General features: G+C 39.5%; 2 non-coding genes across 2 annotated transcripts; both read left to right on the top strand.

Moving 5' to 3' along the window:
- Positions 1-9996: 9996 nt before the first annotated feature.
- LOC112798505 (small nucleolar RNA R71) lies at positions 9997-10104 on the top strand. Its single transcript, XR_003200115.1, has one exon. It is a non-coding gene; the product is annotated as a small nucleolar RNA R71 (small nucleolar RNA).
- Positions 10105-16347: 6243 nt separating this feature from the next.
- LOC112799527 (small nucleolar RNA R71) lies at positions 16348-16455 on the top strand. The gene has a single exon (XR_003201102.1). It is a non-coding gene; the product is annotated as a small nucleolar RNA R71 (small nucleolar RNA).
- Positions 16456-19933: the final 3478 nt, after the last annotated feature.

Below are 19933 nucleotides of genomic sequence, written 5' to 3'. Positions count from 1 at the left end.
AGTTTGGAGAGGAACCCAAGTGAACCAATTGAACCGGATTTGAGTTTTGCAAAGTTGGATTCAAAGTTAGCCTCAAAGTTAGGGGGCTAACTTTGAGGCCAACTTTTCATATCAGCAAAGTGGGTTTGCTGCATCTCACGTTGGTGCCAACGTTAGGGGTCTAACTTTGACCCTAACGTTGGCCTTGCTTTGTGTTGGTGTGGCGCCAACGTTAGCCTCCAAGTTAGGGGGCTAACGTTGGCGCAAACGTTGGCTAGCCCTGGAGGAGAGTTCTCATGCCAACGTTAGCCTCCAAGTTTGGGGGCTAACGTTGGCGCAAACGTTGGGCACCCTGGGAGGAATTTCCAGCTTCCAACGTTAGCCTCCAAGTTAGGGGGCTAACGTTGAGGCTAACTTTTCGTCCAAAAGTTTGTGCCAACGTTTGGGGGCTAACTTCAAGTCCAACTTCATTCTTCCTGGTTCAATTTCACTTGTTTCATTGTCTTCTCTTAGCTTCTAGCCATTCCTTCTTACTTCAACCCTTTTCCAAGCTTTTTTCACCTATCATAAATCAACCAAACACATCAAAGCTATGCTCAAAATCATGAGATGATCATTTTATACTAATATGCACCAATTATGGCATCAAACCTCATGAAATTGCATTAATTTATCCATGGTTGATTCAATCAAAGGAAGCATGAAAATCTACCTAAATTAGCTTGCTTAAGCCTCAAGAAAGTGCATAATTCAATCAAAAACAAAAGAAAGAGACTAGTAAAACTAGGCTAAGATGACTTGTCATCACAACACCAAACTTAAAGCTTGCTTGTCCTCAAGCAAGAAATGAATTATGCTCAGAGATTCTTTCAATTAAGATGGATTGAGGAACACTTGTAACGTACAGTGAGTGAAGTGATCAAGTAACAGTGGGATGAACTCTAAATCATATGCTCATGCAAGGGCTTCAGTGCTCACTAGTCCTCACATATTGGGAGTCGTAGGTCTTAGGATATTCATCCAAATGGTATCATGGAGATCTCTTTATATGTAATCACCTTGAAGCAGCTTATAATTCCTTTGCTTTGGCCTTGACTCTAAGTATCATGTCTCAAAGCGGCTTTTTAAATAAGCTTTCAATCAATACTCCTAAACCAGTTGGTTTTAAGGTATTAGGTGTTAAAGCACCCCTCAGGATTTACTTGCTCAAGCCTCTTTCCTTGACACACTTCAACCACAAGCATTTACTAGGATATCAACTCTTTGAGTTTTTGTTTCTTTCTTTCTTTTTCTGCCTAGTAATTGATGCTCAGAGCCTTGGGCCATGTTCTTTTTGTTTTTGTTATTTTCTTTACTTTATTTTTGTTTTGCTTGCTTCTCGGATCAATTGATTTTTGAGAATCTCCACAATACTTCTTTGAACTTCATGTCCTGCCTATGAGCTCCCATGCAAGTGTTCACAAGCATGCAACCTCAATACATAATCATACAACTAGAACCACCACTTCTCCTAATCTTTTGCTTACCTCAAAATTGTTTAATTCCTCAATCCTTCGTTTCAAAGAACTTTCATGTGATGCATTTTTGAAAATTGAGTGCAAACAAGTTTTGAAGATAAGAATGTTGTGAATAATCAAGCATCTTGCTTATTTAATTATAAAGAAAGACCATGCTATGCAGGCAGGCAGGGGTATATAAAGAAAACTATACTATGCAGATAGGCAGGGCAAATAAGGATACAGTCCAACTTTCAATTACAGCAATAATTGATGTAAAACAATCACTTAACAATACAACCTGTTGGAGTTCACTTGCTTTCCTTCTTCTCATCATCATCAATGCTGACTTTCACATTCCTCTTTTATCTCTTTGGTTGATGATGCTTAATCCTTCCAAAAGTTTGTATGGTACTCTGCAGTGATATTGAAAGTTGCTTGTTCCCCAAGCACTTGAAAAATGGTTAGCATGCATGATTTATTTTGTGGGACTTTGAACTTACTTTGGTGTGGGAACACCAAACTTAGTACCTTGCCAATAATTCTCATGCATCAGATTAACCATGTGTGAAACTCTTTTTCTCTTTTTTTTTTTCAAAAGCAATAAAACTAAAAACAGCAGAATAGTTAATTAGTTTGTCTAAATGCTTGAAACTAGCATTATGCAAAAGGTGAGAATATATTGTATGATAAAATTTTGGTGGAACACCAAACTTAGAATCCTTCATTCTCCCTTAGATTGTTTTGGTGTGCAACACCAAACTTAGCTTCTTGCAATATAGATAAAACTAATTAACCTTTTTATTGAAACAGATATGAAAAGAAAGTTATCTCCGGTTGGGTTGCCTCCCAACAAGCGCTCTTATATTGTCACTAGCTTGACATCTTGCTCTTTGATTATGGAGGCTGAAAATCATAATGCCTCAGTTTTTCTCCTCTTGCTGTAGGATTCCTTTCCTCCATGATCTGCACAATCACAAACAATCCAAATGAAAATTGGATATTCTCATGCCAGAATGTAGTCAGAGGATTAGTTGACACAATGTGTCAAACAGTTAATAGGCTTTGAGAGAAAATTAGAAGAAAATTGCTTTTGTGGTACAGAACAACAAGAAATAGACACAGACCCAGAAAAGCAACGTACTCTACTGAGAGAGCAGAGTTAGTGTTAGTTTAGGCAAAAATTCAAACAGTTAGTGGGTTAATCAAAAATTAAGAAAGAGTGCTTGATCTAAACTACCACCTCACTTAATCATTGTCAATCTAATCAATCCCCGGCAACGGCGCCAAAAACTTGATGAGTAAATTTTGGTGGAGACAAGAATCTCTCCCAAAACAACACCAATCTAACCGGCAAGTGCACCGGGTCGCATCAAGTAATAAAAACTCACGGGAGTGAGGTCGATCCCACAGGGATTGAAGGATTGAGCAATTTTAGTTTAGTGGTTGATTTAGTCAAGCGAATCAAGATTTGGTTGATAGATTGGTGACTTACAGAATTTAAATTGCATTGAAAGTAAAGAGAACAAGGAATAAATTGCTGAATCTTAAAGAACAAGAAATCAAATGGCAGAAACTTAAAGAGCAAGAAATGTAAATTGCAAGAACCTTAAATGACAAGAAATGTAAATGGCTTGAAATGTAAAGGGGATTGGGACTTGGATTTGCAGAAATTAAACACAGAGAAATTAAATTGCATCAAACAGAAGAGTAATTGGGAATTGGGATTGAATCGGATTCAAACAGAAAAATACAATGAACAATTAAAGCAAGAATCAGAGAATTGAAATGGTAAAATGAGATCTCAGGACCCAGAGACTAGAAAACCAAGTCTAGATCTCAATGCCTTCCTAGATCCAACAAGAACAATAGCAAGAGAATTGTAAATTGCAAAGGAAATAGAAGAAGAACAATTAACAGGAAACTAAATTCAATTAAGCAGTAAAGAAAAGAGAGATCCAAGGATGAGATTGAAACAGAATTCCTTCAATTCTCCAACCCAAGATCCAAGACAATTGAAATTGAAATTGAAAGCAATTAAACTCAGAAAATAAAGATCACTCAAGCTCCCCCAAAACTGAGAAGAAAACTCTCTAAAAAAAACTCAAAAGGGAAGCTCCCCGAATAAGTTGAATTCTAGCCTAATTATACACTTTCTTCAATTGATCTTCAAGCTTTGAGTTGGGCCTTTGCTCTTGGTGGATTTGGGTTGAAAGAGGCCTTGGTTGATTGCTCTTGAAGTTTGGAGAGGAACCCAAGTGAACCAATTGAACCGGATTTGAGTTTTGCAAAGTTGGATTCAAAGTTAGCCTCAAAGTTAGGGGCCTAACTTTGAGGCCAACTTTTCATATCAGCAAAGTGGGTTTGCTGCATCTCACGTTGGTGCCAACGTTAGGGGTCTAACTTTGACCCTAACGTTGGCCTTGCTTTGTGTTGGTGTGGCGCCAACGTTAGCCTCCAAGTTAGGGGGCTAACGTTGGCGCAAACGTTGGCTAGCCCTGGAGGAGAGTTCTCATGCCAACGTTAGCCTCCAAGTTTGGGGGCTAACGTTGGCGCAAACGTTGGGCACCCTGGGAGGAATTTCCAGCTTCCAACGTTAGCCTCCAAGTTAGGGGGCTAACGTTGAGGCTAACTTTTCGTCCAAAAGTTTGTGCCAACGTTTGGGGGCTAACTTCAAGTCCAACTTCATTCTTCCTGGTTCAATTTCACTTGTTTCATTGTCTTCTCTTAGCTTCTAGCCATTCCTTCTTACTTCAACCCTTTTCCAAGCTTTTTTCACCTATCATAAATCAACCAAACACATCAAAGCTATGCTCAAAATCATGAGATGATCATTTTATACTAATATGCACCAATTATGGCATCAAACCTCATGAAATTGCATTAATTTATCCATGGTTGATTCAATCAAAGGAAGCATGCAAATCTACCTAAATTAGCTTGCTTAAGCCTCAAGAAAGTGCATAATTCAATCAAAAACAACAGAAAGAGACTAGTAAAACTAGGCTAAGATGACTTGTCATCAGACGTGTCGGTCACGCGGACGCGTGACACATGTTATGCTATTGGCGCGAGGGCAGCCTCGCGCTTGCACAACTCTCTATTCGAATTTTTATTTTTGCCAAATGTTGGGTGACAAGATCGCGTGGGTCATGCGATCGCACGAGTGGCCATTAGAAAGATATCATGCGGACGCGTGAACCATTAGTCCGCGTGGGAAGAATTTGTACATTCAGCACCGATCCATCACCACTCTAGCACAACTTTCGGTCGTGCACCCATTTTACGTCGAATTCCAGGGAATGCGGTCGCGTGAGTGACGCAGACGCGTGGGAGGCTAATTTTTGCACTTGACACGGATGCGTCAGCGATGCGGTCGCGTGTGATGATTTATGCCAAAGGCACGCCTCCAGCCACGCTCTCGCGTGACTCTCTGTTCATTTTCTTATATTCTCGGATCCACCTGCGACGCGGACACGTCAATAGTGCGGTCGCATCGCGTGAAGATTTTTTTTTATGCAAATGCAGTATGCAGATGAGGTGCAAGATAGAGGCAGTAGTATGGAGAAGAGTTATAGATGAGGGAAGAGAAGGAGAAGAAAAGGAACGATCATACCGTGGTGGGTTGTCTCCCACCTAGCACTTTGCTTTAACGTCCTTAAGTTGGATGCTTCAATAACTCAGTTTTCAGTTGCGAGTGGATCCTCCAGGAGGAAAATCTCTAACTCCTTGTTTTTCATTGCCTTCTCACCTTAGTAGAGCTTCAAACGATCTCCATTAACCTTGATGAGTTTAGAGCTTGAAGGGTGACTTAGATGGAAAACTCCGTATGGTTCAGCCTTCTCGACTCTATATGGACCTTCCCACCTTGATCGCAGTTTGCCTGGCATGAGCCTCAGTCTAGAGTTGTAAAGAAGGACCAAATCCCCAGGTTGGAACTCCTTTCTCTTGATGTGTTGATCATGTACAGCCTTCATTTTCTCCTTGTATAGTCTCGAGTTCTCATAAGCTTCTAGGCGAAGGCTGTCCAATTCTTGCAATTGCAACTTCCTTTCAGCTCCGTCTTTCTCAAATCCATGTTGCATTCCTTTACTGCCCAAAAAGCTTTGTGCTCCACCTCAACTGGAAGATGACAAGCCTTTCCATAGACTAAGCTGAAAGGACTCATCCCAATAGGTGTCTTGTATGCTGTTCTGTATGCCCAGAGTGCATCTTATAGTATGGTACTCCAGTCTCTTCTATGAGGTTTGACTATCTTCTGTAAAATGCACTTTATCTCTCTGTTAGACACCTCGGCTTGTCCATTAGTCTGAGGATGGTAGGCTGTTGCTATTTTATGAATGATCTCGTGCTTCTTCAGTAATCCTGTTAGTCTCCTGTTACAAAAATGGGTGCCTTGATCGCTCACGATTGCTCGTGGTGATCCAAAGTGACAAATAATGTGGTTTCTAACAAAGGAAACAATAGTGTTAGCATCATCAGTACGGGTAGGAATTGCTTCCACCCATTTAGAAACATAGTCTACAGCTAACAATATATAGAGGTGGCCATTAGAATTTGGAAATGGACCCATGAAGTCAATGCCCCAAACATAAAAAATTTCACAAAAAAGCATAGTTTGTTGAGGCATTTCATCCCTCTGGGATATTACCAAACCTTTGGCATGGGCGACAAAATTTACAAAATTCAGCAGCGTCTTTAAAAAGGGTGGGCCACCAGAATCCACAGTCTAAGATTTTTCTAGCTGTTCTTTGAGGGCCAAAATATCCTCTACTCTCAGATGAATGACAGGCCTCTAAAATGGACTGGAATTCTGATTGAGGCACACACCTTCTAATTACCTGGTCAATGCCACATCTCCATAAATATGTGTCATCCCATATTTAATATTTAGACTCGCTTTTCAGCTTGTCTCTTTGGTGCTTAGTAAAGTGTGGAGGAAAAGTGCGACTAACTAGATAATTAGCTACAGGTGCATACCAAGGGGTTACTTCAGATACTTCTTGTAGGTTATATCAAATGGAAAATTATCAGCTATAGGAGTGGAGTCATCCTTAATGTGTTCAAGGCGACTCAAGTGGTCTGCCACTAGATTCTGGTTACCACTCCTGTCCTTTATTTCTAAATCAAATTCTTGTAGTAGCAATATCCAACGTATAAGCCTTGGTTTGGATTCCTTTTTAGCTAATAGATACTTTAGAGCTGTGTGGTCTGAATACACTACTACCTTAGTACCAAGTAAATAGGCTCAAAATTTATCCAGAGCAAAAACAATAGCAAGAAGCTCTTTTTCAGTAGTAGTGTAGTTAGACTGAGCGGCGTCTAAAGTTTTATACGCATAAGCAATAACAAAAGGGTCCTTACCTTCATGCTGAGCCAGTGCTGCTCCTACTGCATGGTTGGAAGCATCGCACATGATTTCGAATGGCTGGCTCCAGTCCGATCCTCTCACAATTGGAGCTTGAGTCAGGGCAGTTTTCAGCTTATCAAACGCTTGTTTGCAATCCCCACTGAACTCGAACTCAATATCTTTCTACAATAATCTGGATAGGGGAAGTGCTACCTTATTAAAGTCCTTAATGAATCTTCGGTAGAAACCTGCATGTCCAAGGAACGAACGGACTTCCCTCACAGAAGAGGGGTAAGGCAAACTAGAAATAACATCCACCTTTACTGGATTGACAGAAATGCCAGTATTAGATACAACATGTCCCAGTACGATTCCTTCTTTAACCATAAAATGACATTTTTCAAAATTCAATACAAGGTTTGTACTGACACATCTATCTAATACTCTAGATAAACTATCCAAGCAAAGGTTAAAAGAATCACCATAAACACTAAAATTATCCATAAAAACCTCCATACAGTCCTCAATAAGATCAGAGAAAAGACTCATCATGCACCTTTGGAAGGTAGCTGGTGCATTGCACAGGCCAAAGGGCATTCTCTTGTAAGCATAAGTCCAAAAGGGACCAGTAAAGGTAGTCTTTTCCTGATCCTCAGGATCTATATGAATATGGAAATAGCCTGTGTAACCATCTAAAAAGCAATAGTGTGATTTACCTGACAGACGATCCAGCATTTGATCAATGAATAGAAGAGGGTAGTGATCCTTACGACTAGATTGGTTGAGACGCCTGTAATCAATGTAGACCCTCCAAGTGTTCTGTACTGTGGTTGCTATGAGCTCTCCATGCTCATTCTTCACTGTAGTGACTCCAGACTTCTTGGGCACCACTTGTACTGGGCTCACCCATTCACTGTCTGAGATGGGGTAGATAATACCTGCCTCTAATAGTCTGGTCACTTCCTTCTTGACAACCTCTAAAATAGTAGGGTTCAATCTTCTTTGGGGTTGACGATCCTTCTTCTAAAAATATCTTGTGCTCACAAACTTGAGGGTTGATGCCTACTATGTCTGCTAAACTCTACCCAATTGCTTTCTTGTGGTTCCTCAGCACACTAAGTAACTGCTCTTCCTGCGGAGAAGTGAGGTCCCATTCAATGATAACTGGAAACTTCTGCTTGTCCTCGAGGTAAGCATATTTGAGGTGTGGAGGGAGGGGTTTCAATTCTAACTTCTGTTCATGGTCTGGCTCTGGATTATCTGGAACTGGTGGCAGTGGTAGAGTACCTGCATTGTCCTCGGAATTTCCCACACTTGGACCTTGTCCTATGTACTTATCTTAAAACTCTTCCTGGTGAACTTCAGCTATGGTTTCATCTATGATGTCACACTGGAAGATAGAACGGTCTTTTGAAGGGTGTTTCATAACTCCATTCAGATTGAAGCTTACTACTCGGCCGTCTATTTCAAAAGAGTATGTGCCTGCGAAAGCATCTAATTTGAATTTTGAGGTCTTCAAGAAAGGTCTTTCGAGTGGGATAGACGATGGCTTCTCTGAATCATTTTGGGGCATCTCCAGGATGTAAAAATCAATGGGGAAAGTGAGACCTTTAATGCCCACCAATACATCTTCAGCTACTCTAGCCACTGTAATAATACTTTTATCTACTAACACAAAACGAGCTGCCGACCTTTTTAAGGGAGGGAGCCTCAAAACATCATATACAGATAAAGGCATTATACTAACACATGCTCCTAAATCACACATGCAGTCAGAAAATATTACACCTCCAATGGTACAATTAACCATGCATGGACCTGGATCATTACGTTTTTCAGGTATATTTTCCATTAAAGCAGATATAGAACTTCCTAAAGGAATAGTTTCTAATTCATTAATTTTGTCTTTATGTATGCAAAAATCTTTTAGAAACTTTGCATATTTAGGTACCTGTTGAATGACATCAAAAGGGGAACAGTTACCTCAACCTTTTTGAAGATTTCTACCATTTTGGGATCAGGTTCCAACTGCTTCCTGGGCTTCCTTGCAAGTTGTGGAAATGGAATAGGAACGGCGTCCTCTATAGTGTCTGTGCCCTTTGGTGCTTCTTCCTGTGATTTTGCATCTTCTTCTTCAGCCATGTCTTGCATGCTCTTTTCTTCTTCAACATCTTCTATTTCCACTACCTCTTCTGCTGAGGCGTGTTCAGGTGGGTTTGGCTCTTCCTGATTCCTCTCTTGCAATGTGGTTCCGGACCTTAGGGTGATGGCATTAATACCACCCTTTGGGTTGGGTAATAGTTGAGAGGGGAGTCCACCAGAGCTTGAGGACTGGTTGTTGGAGTTGTTCATTGATCCAATCTGTGAGACAAGGGCTTGCAAAGTAGAATTCAAACCATTCAGAGTAGAAGTAAGGTTGTTTTCCATGGCCTGTTGTCTCCGATCAATAGATTGTAGTAACTCATCATTAGGAGATGAAGAGGTGTAAGTGATCTGAGAGGTCTACTGAGATGCTTGAGGCTGTCTTAAATGAGGTGCTCTGTAGGACTGATTCTGATTCTGCTGCCTGAAGTTGTTATTGTTATTCCACCTCTGATTTCCATTGTTATCTCTGCCTCCTCTGTTATGATTGTCCCTCCAACCCTGGTTAGAATTGTCTCTCCAACCTTGGTTAGAGTTATCCTGCCATCCTTGGTTATAGTTGCCACCTTGATTGTACCCTTGATTGGGGCGGTCATGAAAGTTATGAGTGGCTGCTACAGTGTTTTCTTCTGGTTGGAGTTGCGAACATTCATCGGTATAGTGACTGTAATCTGCACAGATTCCACATACTCGTTGTGGAACCAATTGCTGGCTGTGCTGTGGTGGAGAAGGCTGAACTTGCTGAGGTTGTTGTTGATTCAGTTGCATCTGCTTCAACAAGTTGGTCATTTCACATAAGCTCTGAGCTATAGCAGCAGTCTCTTTACTAGTGGATACCTCTGCAACAGCTCTTGACTGACTTTGTTTCTGCCTGTGATTCCTAGTAGAGTCAGCTAAGTCGCTGATCAATTGCCATGCTTCTTCCGTAGTCTTGTACTTTTTCATAGAACCATTGCTAGCACCTTCCAATGTGGTCCTATCTTGAGATTTCAAACCCTGTGTAAAGTAGCCGAGCAATACTATCTTGTGAATCATATGATGGGGGCATGCTTCTCGAAGATTATTGAAGCGTTCCAAGTATTCATAGAGGGTCTCAAATTCATCCTGAATGATCATAGACATGTCCTTCCTTAGCTTATCGGCATTTCAGATGGAAATAATTTCTCCAGAAACTCTCTCCTAAGTGTATCCCAGTTGGAAACAGTTGTTCCGGGTTGAGTGTAGTACCACTCTCTTGCCTTTCCCTCAAGAGAAAACGGGAAGGCTTTCAACAGAATGGAGATTTCATCAGTGCCATCACGCTTAACAGTAGAACAAGCTGTCTGGAAATCCCTAAGATGCTTGATAAGCTCTTGAGCAGGTAAGCCATGAAACTTGGGCATCAAGTTGAGTAGTGAAGACTTTATTTCAAAATTTACAGCTACTGCTGGGTGGTGTGCCTGGAATGGTTGGAGCGTAAAATCAGGGGCACCTTCCTCCTGGATAGTGACTCTTCTGGGTGCTGCCATGTCACGTGCATGTAAATGAACTGGATCAGTAGAAAGGGAGCTTGTTTGTTCCTTAGATGACGGTTCAGGTTCGTCCTCAAAGAGGAGTCGCCGACGCCGAGCTTGCCTTATACGTGAAAGAGTTCTTTCAATCTCAGGGTCAAATACTGGCAAGCTTTGATCAGGAAGTGAACGCGTCATTTAACAAAAGGAACGTACAGCTCATAGTGACAGAATGAAAAGAAAAATTGCAATTAAAATAATACCAATCAATAAATTAGCACACTGTTGCAATTCCCCGGCAACGGTGCCAAAAATTGACGTGGCAGAAATTGGCGAGTTAAGAATTTATTAATAGGGATACGTTGCAAGTACAGTCCTTAACCAACCAAAAATCCGCTTATCAATTTAAAAGGGTTTGTCACAATATTGAAAATTAAAATACTGGGAGTATGAATCCCAGGTCGTGTCCTAACGAGTTGTAGAGAGATGTGCTATTTCATCAATCAGGTGTTTTCAAAAGTGGTTGAGTTGATAAACAGAAATTTAAATTAGAGAATTTAATTTATTTTAAATAAAATCCTTGACTGGGGGTAGATTAGATGGAAGCCCTATTCTTGTTAAAATACTCTCAAGATTAATTAATAATTGGAAGTTACTCTGCTTAGTTAACCCTTACTTGGTAAAGGAAAGTCAAGTAAGTTGGAAATCGGTTTCTAGTCATAAGTCCTAATCCTCTCCCTTGGGAAGGACTAGAGTTAATGATTAGAGAATGATTCAACAATAAACCCAATTATAATTTCTCTCTTGATTAGTTCAACTCAAGGGTTCCTTTCAATCATCCCCAATCAAGTCATGGAACTACTCGCTCATCATAATTGTAAAATTCACAGAATTAATAGTGAAAATAAAAGAAGATATGATAAACAATAATAAAAGGATTAATTGAAAATAAAAATAGTCTATATTAATAACTTGTAAAAAAATAAGCCAAAGTCAACTCTAGAGGGATTAAAAATATGGAAGAATAAATATAAAAAGTAATTAACAAAATAAGATGACTAGTACCGGAGGTAGACTCTTCTCAAAAGCTAAAGCCAAAATCTTCCAATGCTAATTATGAATGCTCAAGTGAGTGAAAAACCCTAGGGGAGGATTAAATCCAGAACTAAAACTAAAAATTATGTAGAATGAATTGTGTCTCTCGTTTCTGCATGTTCCCTGACTCTAGTCTGTAACTCCGGGCTGAAAACTGGCCCAGAAACTCTGCCAGCGACTTTTGAAATTCTGCAGATCGCGCACGTCACGCAGACGCGTCATTCATGCGGACGCGTCATTCGGCATTTTTCTTTTCCATGCGGGCGCGTCGTCCATGCCTCTGCGTCGCTTCTGCTTTTCCAATCCGCGCGTTCGCATCACTCATGCGGCCGCATCACTGTGAATTCCTCTCTTCCGCGCGGTCGCGTCGCTGACGCGTACGTGTCACTTCTCGCTGGTCATCTCCTCAATTTCTTATATTCCTTCCATTTTTGCAAGCTTCCTTCCTAATCTCTCATTCATTCATGCCCTATAAAGCCTGAAACACTTAACACACAGATCACGACATTGAATGGAATAAAGGGGGATTAAAATACCTAATTAAAGGTCTCGAGGAAGTAAGTTTTCAATCATGTAATAATTTTAGGAAGGAAATATAAATGCATGCTAATTATATGAATAAGTGGGTAAAGTTCATGATATAACCACACAATTAAACACATTGTAAACCATAAAATAGTGGTTTATCATCGGAATAGAATCCATTGATTCTTTTGCGTATGTCATCACGCCCAACAATCGCGAGTTTGAAGCTCGTCACAGTCATTCAATCCCTGAATCCTACTCGGAATACCACAGACAAGGTTTAGACTTTCTGGATTCTCATGAATGCCGCCATCAATTCTAGCTTATACCACAATGATTCTGAATAAGGAATCCAAGAGATATGGGCTCGGTCTAAGGTAGAACGGAAGTGGTTGTCAGTCACGTGTTCATAGGTGAGAATGATGATGACTGTCACGGATCATCACATTCATCATGGTTAAGTGCAACGAATATCTTAGAATAGGAATAAACTGAATTGAATAGAAAATAGTAGTAATTGCATTGAAACTCGAGGTGCAGCAGAGCTCCACACCATTAATCTATGGAGTGTAGAAACTCCACCGTTGAAAATACATAAGTGATAGTGGTCCAGGCATGGCCGAATGAACAGCCCCCTAAATGTGATCAATAGTCTCCTAAGATGAATAATGGAATAAAACCGAGACCAAAGATGTCTAATACAATAGTAAAATGTCCTATTTATACTAGACTAGCTACTAGGGTTTACAAAAGTAAGTAATTGATGCAGAAATCCACTTCCGGGGCCCACTTGGTGTGTGCTTGGGCTGAGCTTGAGCTTTACACGTGCAGAGGCTTCTCTTGGAGTTGAACGCCACATTGTAACATGTTTTTGGCGTTCAACTCTGGCTTGTGATGTGTTTCTGGTGTTTGACTCCAGAATGCAACATGGAACTGGCGTTGAGCGCCAGTTTGCATCGTCTAATCTCAAATAAGGTATAAACTATTATATATTTCTGGAAAGCTCTGGATGTCTACTTTCCAACGCCGTTAAGAGTGCGCCATTTGGAGTTCTGTAGCTCCAGAAAATCCATTTTGAGTGCAGGGAGGTCAGAATCCAACAGCATAAGCAGTCCTTTATCAGCCTTTTATCAGAGTTTTGCTCAGGTCCCTCAATTTCAGCCAGAGATTACTTGAAATCACAGAAAAACACACATACTCATAGTAAAGTCCAGAATTGTGAATTTAGCATAAAAACTAATGAAAACATCCATAAAAGTAACTAGATCCTACTAAAAACTATCTAAAAACAATGCCTAAAAGCGTATAAATTATCCGCTCATCACAACACCAAACTTAAATTGTTGCTTGTCCCCAAATAACTGAAAATCAAATAGGATAAAAAGAAGAGAACATACTATAAATCCCAAAATAGCAATGAATATTAGTTCTAATTAGTGATGGTGACGCCTTCTTCTTGAAGGACCAATGATGTCCTTGAGCTCTTCTATGTCTCTTCCTTGCCTCTGTTGCTTGATCCCTAGTGATTTTAGTGCTCCTATCCTTAGTTGCTCCCAATAATTGTGTGGAGTAAAATGTATCCCCTGAGGTATCTTAGGGATTTTTTGATCAGGGAATTCCTCATGCTCTTGTTGAGGTCCATGAGTGGGCTCTCTTGATGTGCAGTCAAATGCTCTACTACTGAGCTATGGACCCTTGAGATGAATCCCTCCATCTCCCATGACTTGGAGGTGGAAGCGTTTGTCTTCCCTTTCCTCTTTCTAGAGGTTTCTCTAGCCTTAGGTGCCATAAATGGTTATGGAAAAACAAAAAGCTATGCTTTTACCACACCAAACTTAGAATGTTGCTCGCCTTCGAGCAAAAGAAGAAAGAATAGAAGAAGAAAAAGATATGGAGGAGAGGGAGAGATGTTTGTGTTTCGGCCATTTAGGGTGGGTTTGCATGGGAAGGGTGGATGGATGTGAGTGGTGAAGAGGTGATGGGGAAGAGAGATTGAGGTGATTGGTGAAGAAGAGAGAAGGTGAGTTGAGGTAGGTGGGGATCCTGTGGGGTCCACAAATTCTGAGATGATCCTGTGGGGTCCACAGATCCTAAGGTGTCAAGGATTATCATCCCTACACCAATGAGGCGTGTAAAACATCCTCTGCATGCAATCCTGGCGTTTAACGCCAGATTGATGCTTGTTTTGGGTGTTCAACGCCAGTCTACAGCATGTTTCTGGCGTTGAACGCCAGCTTTCCTCAGTGTGCAATCCTGGCATTTAAATGCCATATTGCTGCATATTTTTGGCATTCAACGCCAGATCCATGCTCTGTTCTGACTTTGAACGCCAGCCAGAAGCTCCTTACTGGCGTTTAAACGCCAGTAAGCCCTTCATCCAGGATGTGCTGTTTCTTCTGCTGTTTTTGATTCTGTTTTTAATTTTAGTATTTGTTTTATGACTCCACATGATCATGAACCTAATAAAACATAAAATAAAAATAAAAATAAAAATAGAATTAGATAAATAAAAATTAGGTTGCCTCCCAATAAGCGCTTTTTTAATGTCACTAGCTTGATAGTGGGCTCTCATGGAGCCTCACAGGTGATCAGGTCAATGTTGTAGACTCCCAACACCAAACTGAGAGTTTGGATGTGAGGATTCAACACCAAACTTAGAGTTTGGCTGTGGCCTCCCAATACCAAACTTAGAGTTTGATTGTAGGGGCTCTGTTTGACTCTGTACTGAGAGAAGCTTTTCATGCTTCCTCTCCATGGTTGTAGAGGAACACCCTTGGGTTTTAAACACAAGGTAGTCCCCATTCAATTGAAGGACTAATTCTCCTCTGTTAACATCTATCACAGCTTCTGCTGTGGCTAGGAAAGGTCTTCCAAGGATGATGCATTCATCCTCCTCCTTCCTAATGTCTAAGATTATGAAATCAGCAAGGATGTAAAGGCCTTCAACCTTCACTAATACATCCTCTACTAATCCATAAGCCTGTCTTATTGACTTGTCTGCCATCTGTAGTGAGAATATGGCAGGCTGTACCTCAATGACCCCCAACTTCTCCATTACAGAGAGTGGCATAAGATTTATGCCAGACCTTAGGTCACACAGAGCCTTCTCAAAGGTCATGGTGCTTATGGTACAGGGTATTAAGAATTTTCCAGGATCTTGTCTCTTTTGAGGTAAAGTTTGCTGAACCAATGTATCTAGTTCACTAATGAGCAAGGAAGCTTCACCTTCCCAAGTTTCATTACCAAACAACTTGGCATTCAACTTCATGATGGCTCCTAGATATTGAGCAACTTGCTCTCCATTTACATCTTCATCCTCTTTAGAGGAAGAATAGTCTTCAGAGCTCATGAATGGAAGAAGGTGATTTAATGGGATCTCTATGGTATCTATATGAGCCTCAGATTCTTTCAGGTCCTCAACAAGGAACTCCTTCTTGCCTGGGAGACGTCCCATGAGGTCTTCCTCATTGAGATTCACGTCATCCCCTTCCTCTCTAGGTTCGGCCATTTTGATTATATCAATGGCCTTGCACTCTCTTTTTGGATTCTCTTCAGTATTGCTTGGGAGAGTACTAGGAGAAGTTTCAGTGATTTTCTTACTCAGCTGGCCCACTTGTGCCTCCAAATTTCTAATGGAGGACCTTGTTTCACTCATGAAACTTAAAGTGGCCTTGGACAGATCAGAGACTAAGTTTTCTAAGTTAGAGGTGCTCTGCTCAGAATTCTCTGTCTGTTGCTGAGAAGATGATGGATAAGGCTTGCGATTACTGAGCCTATTTCTTCCACCATTATTAAAGCCTTGTTTAGGCTTTTGTTGATCCTTCCATGAGAAATTTGGATGATTTCTCCATGATGAATTATAGGTGTTTCCATAAGGTTCACCCATGTAATTTACCTCTACTATTGCAGGGCTCTCAGGATCATAAGCTTCTTCTTCAGAAGATGCCTCTTTAGTACTGTTGGATGCATTTTTCCATCCATTCAGACTTTGAGAAATCATGTTGACTTGCTGAGTCAACATTTTGTTCTGAGCCAGTCTGGCATTTAGAGCATCAATTTCAAAAATTCCCTTCCTTTGAGGCGTCCCATTACTCATGGAATTCCTCTTAGAAGTATACATGAATTGGTTATTTGCAACCACGTTAATGAGTTCTTGAGCTTCTGCAGGCATTTTCTTTTGGTGAATGGATCCACCTGCAGAATGGTCCAGTGACATCTTAGAGAATTCAGATAGGCCATAATAGAATATATCCAAAATGGTCCATTCAGAAAGCATGTCAGAAGGACACCTTTTGGTCATCTGCTTGTATCTTTCCCAAGCTTCATAGAGGGATTCACCATCTTTTTGTTTGAAGGTCTGAACATCCACTCTAAGCTTGCTCAGCTTTTGAGGAGGAAAGAACTTAGCCAAGAAGGCCGCGGCCAGCTTATCCCATGAGTCCAGGCTATCTTTAGGTTGTAAATCCAACCATATTCTAGCTCTATCTCTTATAGCAAAGGGGAAAAGCATGAGCCTGTAGACTTCAGGATCTACTCCCTTAGTCTTAACAGTCTCACAGATCTGCAAGAACTCAGTTAAAAACTGGTAGGGATCTTCTTATGGAAGTCCATGGAACTTGCAGTTCTGTTGCAGTAAAGCAACTAGTTGAGGTTTCAGCTCAAAGTTATTTGCTCCAATAGTAGGGATTGAGATGCTTCTTCCATCAAACTTGGAAGTAGGTGTAGTATAATCACCAAGCGTCGTCCTTGCATTATTATTTTCGGCCATCTCATCTTCCTTTTTGAAAATTTCTGTAAGGTTGTCTCTGGATTGTTGTAATTTAGCTTCTCTTAATTTCTTCTTCAGAGTCCATTCAGGTTCAGGATCTGCCTCAACAAGAATGTTCTTGTCCTTGCACCTGCTCATATGAAAAAGAAGGGAACAGAAAATAATAATAGGGATCCTCTTTACCACAGTAGTGAGATTCCTTTATGTTAGTAGAAGAAGAAAGGAATAGAAGAAGGAAAAGGTAAGAATCCAAACACAAGGGTGAAGATAGGTTAAGATTCTTGAGATGAGGAGAAGTGTTAGTAAATAAATAAATAAATAGAAGAAGATGAAATGGAGAGAATTCGAAAATAAATTTTGAAAAAGAGTTAGTGATTTTCGAAAATTGGAGAGAAGAATTAAAATTAAAATTAAAATTTAAAACCATTAGTTAATTAAAAGAATTTTGAAAAAGGGGGAGGTAATTTTCGAAAATTAGAGAGCTAAAATTAGTTAGGTGGTTTTAAAAAAGATAAAAAAACAAACAAAAAGTCAATGAGTTAGTTGAAAAAAATTTGAAATTTAATTTTGAAAAGAAAAGAAGTTAGAAAAGATATTTTAAAGTTGAATTTTTGAAAAAGATAAAATTTTGAAAAAGATATGATAGAAAAGATATTTTGAAAAAGAATTGGTTTTTAAAATTAAAATTTGATTACTTGACTAACAAGAAACTAAAAGATATGATTCTAGAATTTAAAGATTGAACCTTTCTTAACAAGAAAGTAACAAACTTCAAATTTTTGAATCAATCACATTAATTGTTAGTAAAGTTTTCGAAATTTTGAAATAAAGATAAGAAAAAGATTTTAAAAATAATTTTTGAAATTTTCAAAAATAATAGAAAAAATGAAAAAGATTTGATATTTGAAAAAAAAGATTTTGAAAAGATAGGATTTAAAAAAAAAATTGAAAAGTTGACTTGACTTATAAGATATGATTTTTAAAAAATTTTGACTAAGTCAACTCATTTTCGAAAGTTTGAGAAAAATAAGGAAAAGATATTTTTTTGATTTTTTGAATTTTTAATGATGAGAGAGAAAAACATAAAAAAATGACTCACAACATGAAAATTATGAATTAAAGCCAATGATGCATGCAAGAACACTATGAATGTCAAGATGAATACTAAGAACACTTTGAATGTCAAGATGAACATCAAGACTATATTTTTGAAACATTTTTTATGCAAAGAAAACATGCAAGACACCAAACTTAGAGATCTTTCATGTTTAGACACCATGAATGCAAAAATGCACATGAAAAACATCATAAGACACAAAACAAGAAAACATCAAGATCAAACAAGAAGACTTACCAAGAACAACTTGAAGATCATGAAGAACACATGCATGAATTTTCGAAAAATGCATAAATTTTTAAAAATATGCAATTGACACCAAACTTAAAAATTGACTCAAGACTCAAACAACAAACACAAAATATTTTTGGTTTTAATGATTTTCTAAATTTTTTTTGAAAGATTTTTGAAAAATTTTTTTTGAAAACAAAAAGAAAATTACCTAATATGAGCAACAAGATGAACTGTCAGTTGTCCAAACTTGAACAATCCCCGGCAATGGCGCCAAAAACTTGGTGCACAAAATTGTGATATCTAATAATGGCATTCAACTTGGTATGCGCATCTAGTAACTCAGCACTTTCTTCACAACTTCGCACAACTAACCAGCAAGTGCACTGGGTCGTCCAAGTAATAAACGTTACGTGAGTAAGGGTCGATCCCACGGAGATTGTTGGTATAAAGCAAGCTATGGTCATCTTGTAAATCTCAGTTAGGTAGATTCAAATGATTATAATGGTTTTCGAAATTAATATTAAATAAAACATAAAATAAGGATAAAAATACTTATGTAAATCCTTGGTGAGAATTTCAGACAAGTGTATGGAGATGCTTTGTCCCTGTTGGATCTCTGCTTTCCTACTGCCTTCCTTCAATCCTTCTTACTTCTTTCCCTGTATGTAGGGCATCACCGTTGTCAATGGATACATCCCATCCTCTCAGTGAAAATGGTCCAAATGCTCTGTCACAGCACGACTAATCATCTGTCGGTTCTCGATCACTTCGGAATAGAATCCATTGATTCTTTTGCGTTTGTCATCACGCCCAACAATCGCGAGTTTGAAGCTCGTCACAGTCATTCAATCCCTGAATCCTACTCGGAATACCACTGACAAGGTTTAGACTTTCCAGATTCTCATGAATGCCGCCATCAATTCTAGCTTATACCACGAAGATTCTGATTAAGGAATCCAAGAGATATATGCTCGGTCTAAGGTAGAACGGAAGTGGTTGTCAGTCACGCGTTCATAGGTGAGAATGATGATGACTGTCACGGATCATCACATTCATCATGGTTAAGTGAAACGAATATATTAGAACAGAAATAAACTGAATTGAATAGAAAATAGTAGTAATTGCATTGAAACTCGAGGTGCAGCAGAGCTCCACACCTTTAATATATGGTGTGTAGAAACTCCACCATTGAAAATACATAAGTGATAGTGGTCCAGGAATAGCCAAGTGGCCAGCCCCCTAAATGTGATCAATAGTCTCCTAAGATGAATAATGTAATAAAACCGAGACCAAAGATGTCTAATACAATAGTAAAATGTCCTATTTATACTAGACTAGCTACTAGGGTTTACAGAAGTAAGTAATTGATGCAGAAATCCACTTCCGGGGCCCACTTGGTGTGTGCTTGGGCTGAGCTTGAGCTTTACACATGGAGGCTTCTCTTGGAGTAGAACACCACATTGTAACGTGTTTTTGGCGTTCAACTCTGGTTTGTGATGTGTTTCTAGCGCTTGACTCCAGAATGCAACATGGAACTGGTGTTGAGCGCCAGTTTCCGTCGTCTAATCTCGAATAAAGTATGGACTATTATATGATGTTGGAAAGCTCTAGATGTCTATTTTCCAACACCATTTAGAGTGCACCATTTGGAGTTCTGTAGCTCCAGAAAATCCATTTCGAGTGCAAGGAGGTTAGAATCCAACAGCATAAGCAGTCCTTTGTCAGCCTTCTATCAGA

The sequence above is a fragment of the Arachis hypogaea genome, chromosome 4 (genome assembly GCF_003086295.3).
Source record: "Arachis hypogaea cultivar Tifrunner chromosome 4, arahy.Tifrunner.gnm2.J5K5, whole genome shotgun sequence".
Lineage (NCBI taxonomy): Eukaryota > Viridiplantae > Streptophyta > Magnoliopsida > Fabales > Fabaceae > Arachis > Arachis hypogaea.
The sequence above is the reverse complement of the archived record's forward strand: the minus strand, read 5'-3'. Positions and strand labels throughout refer to the sequence as shown.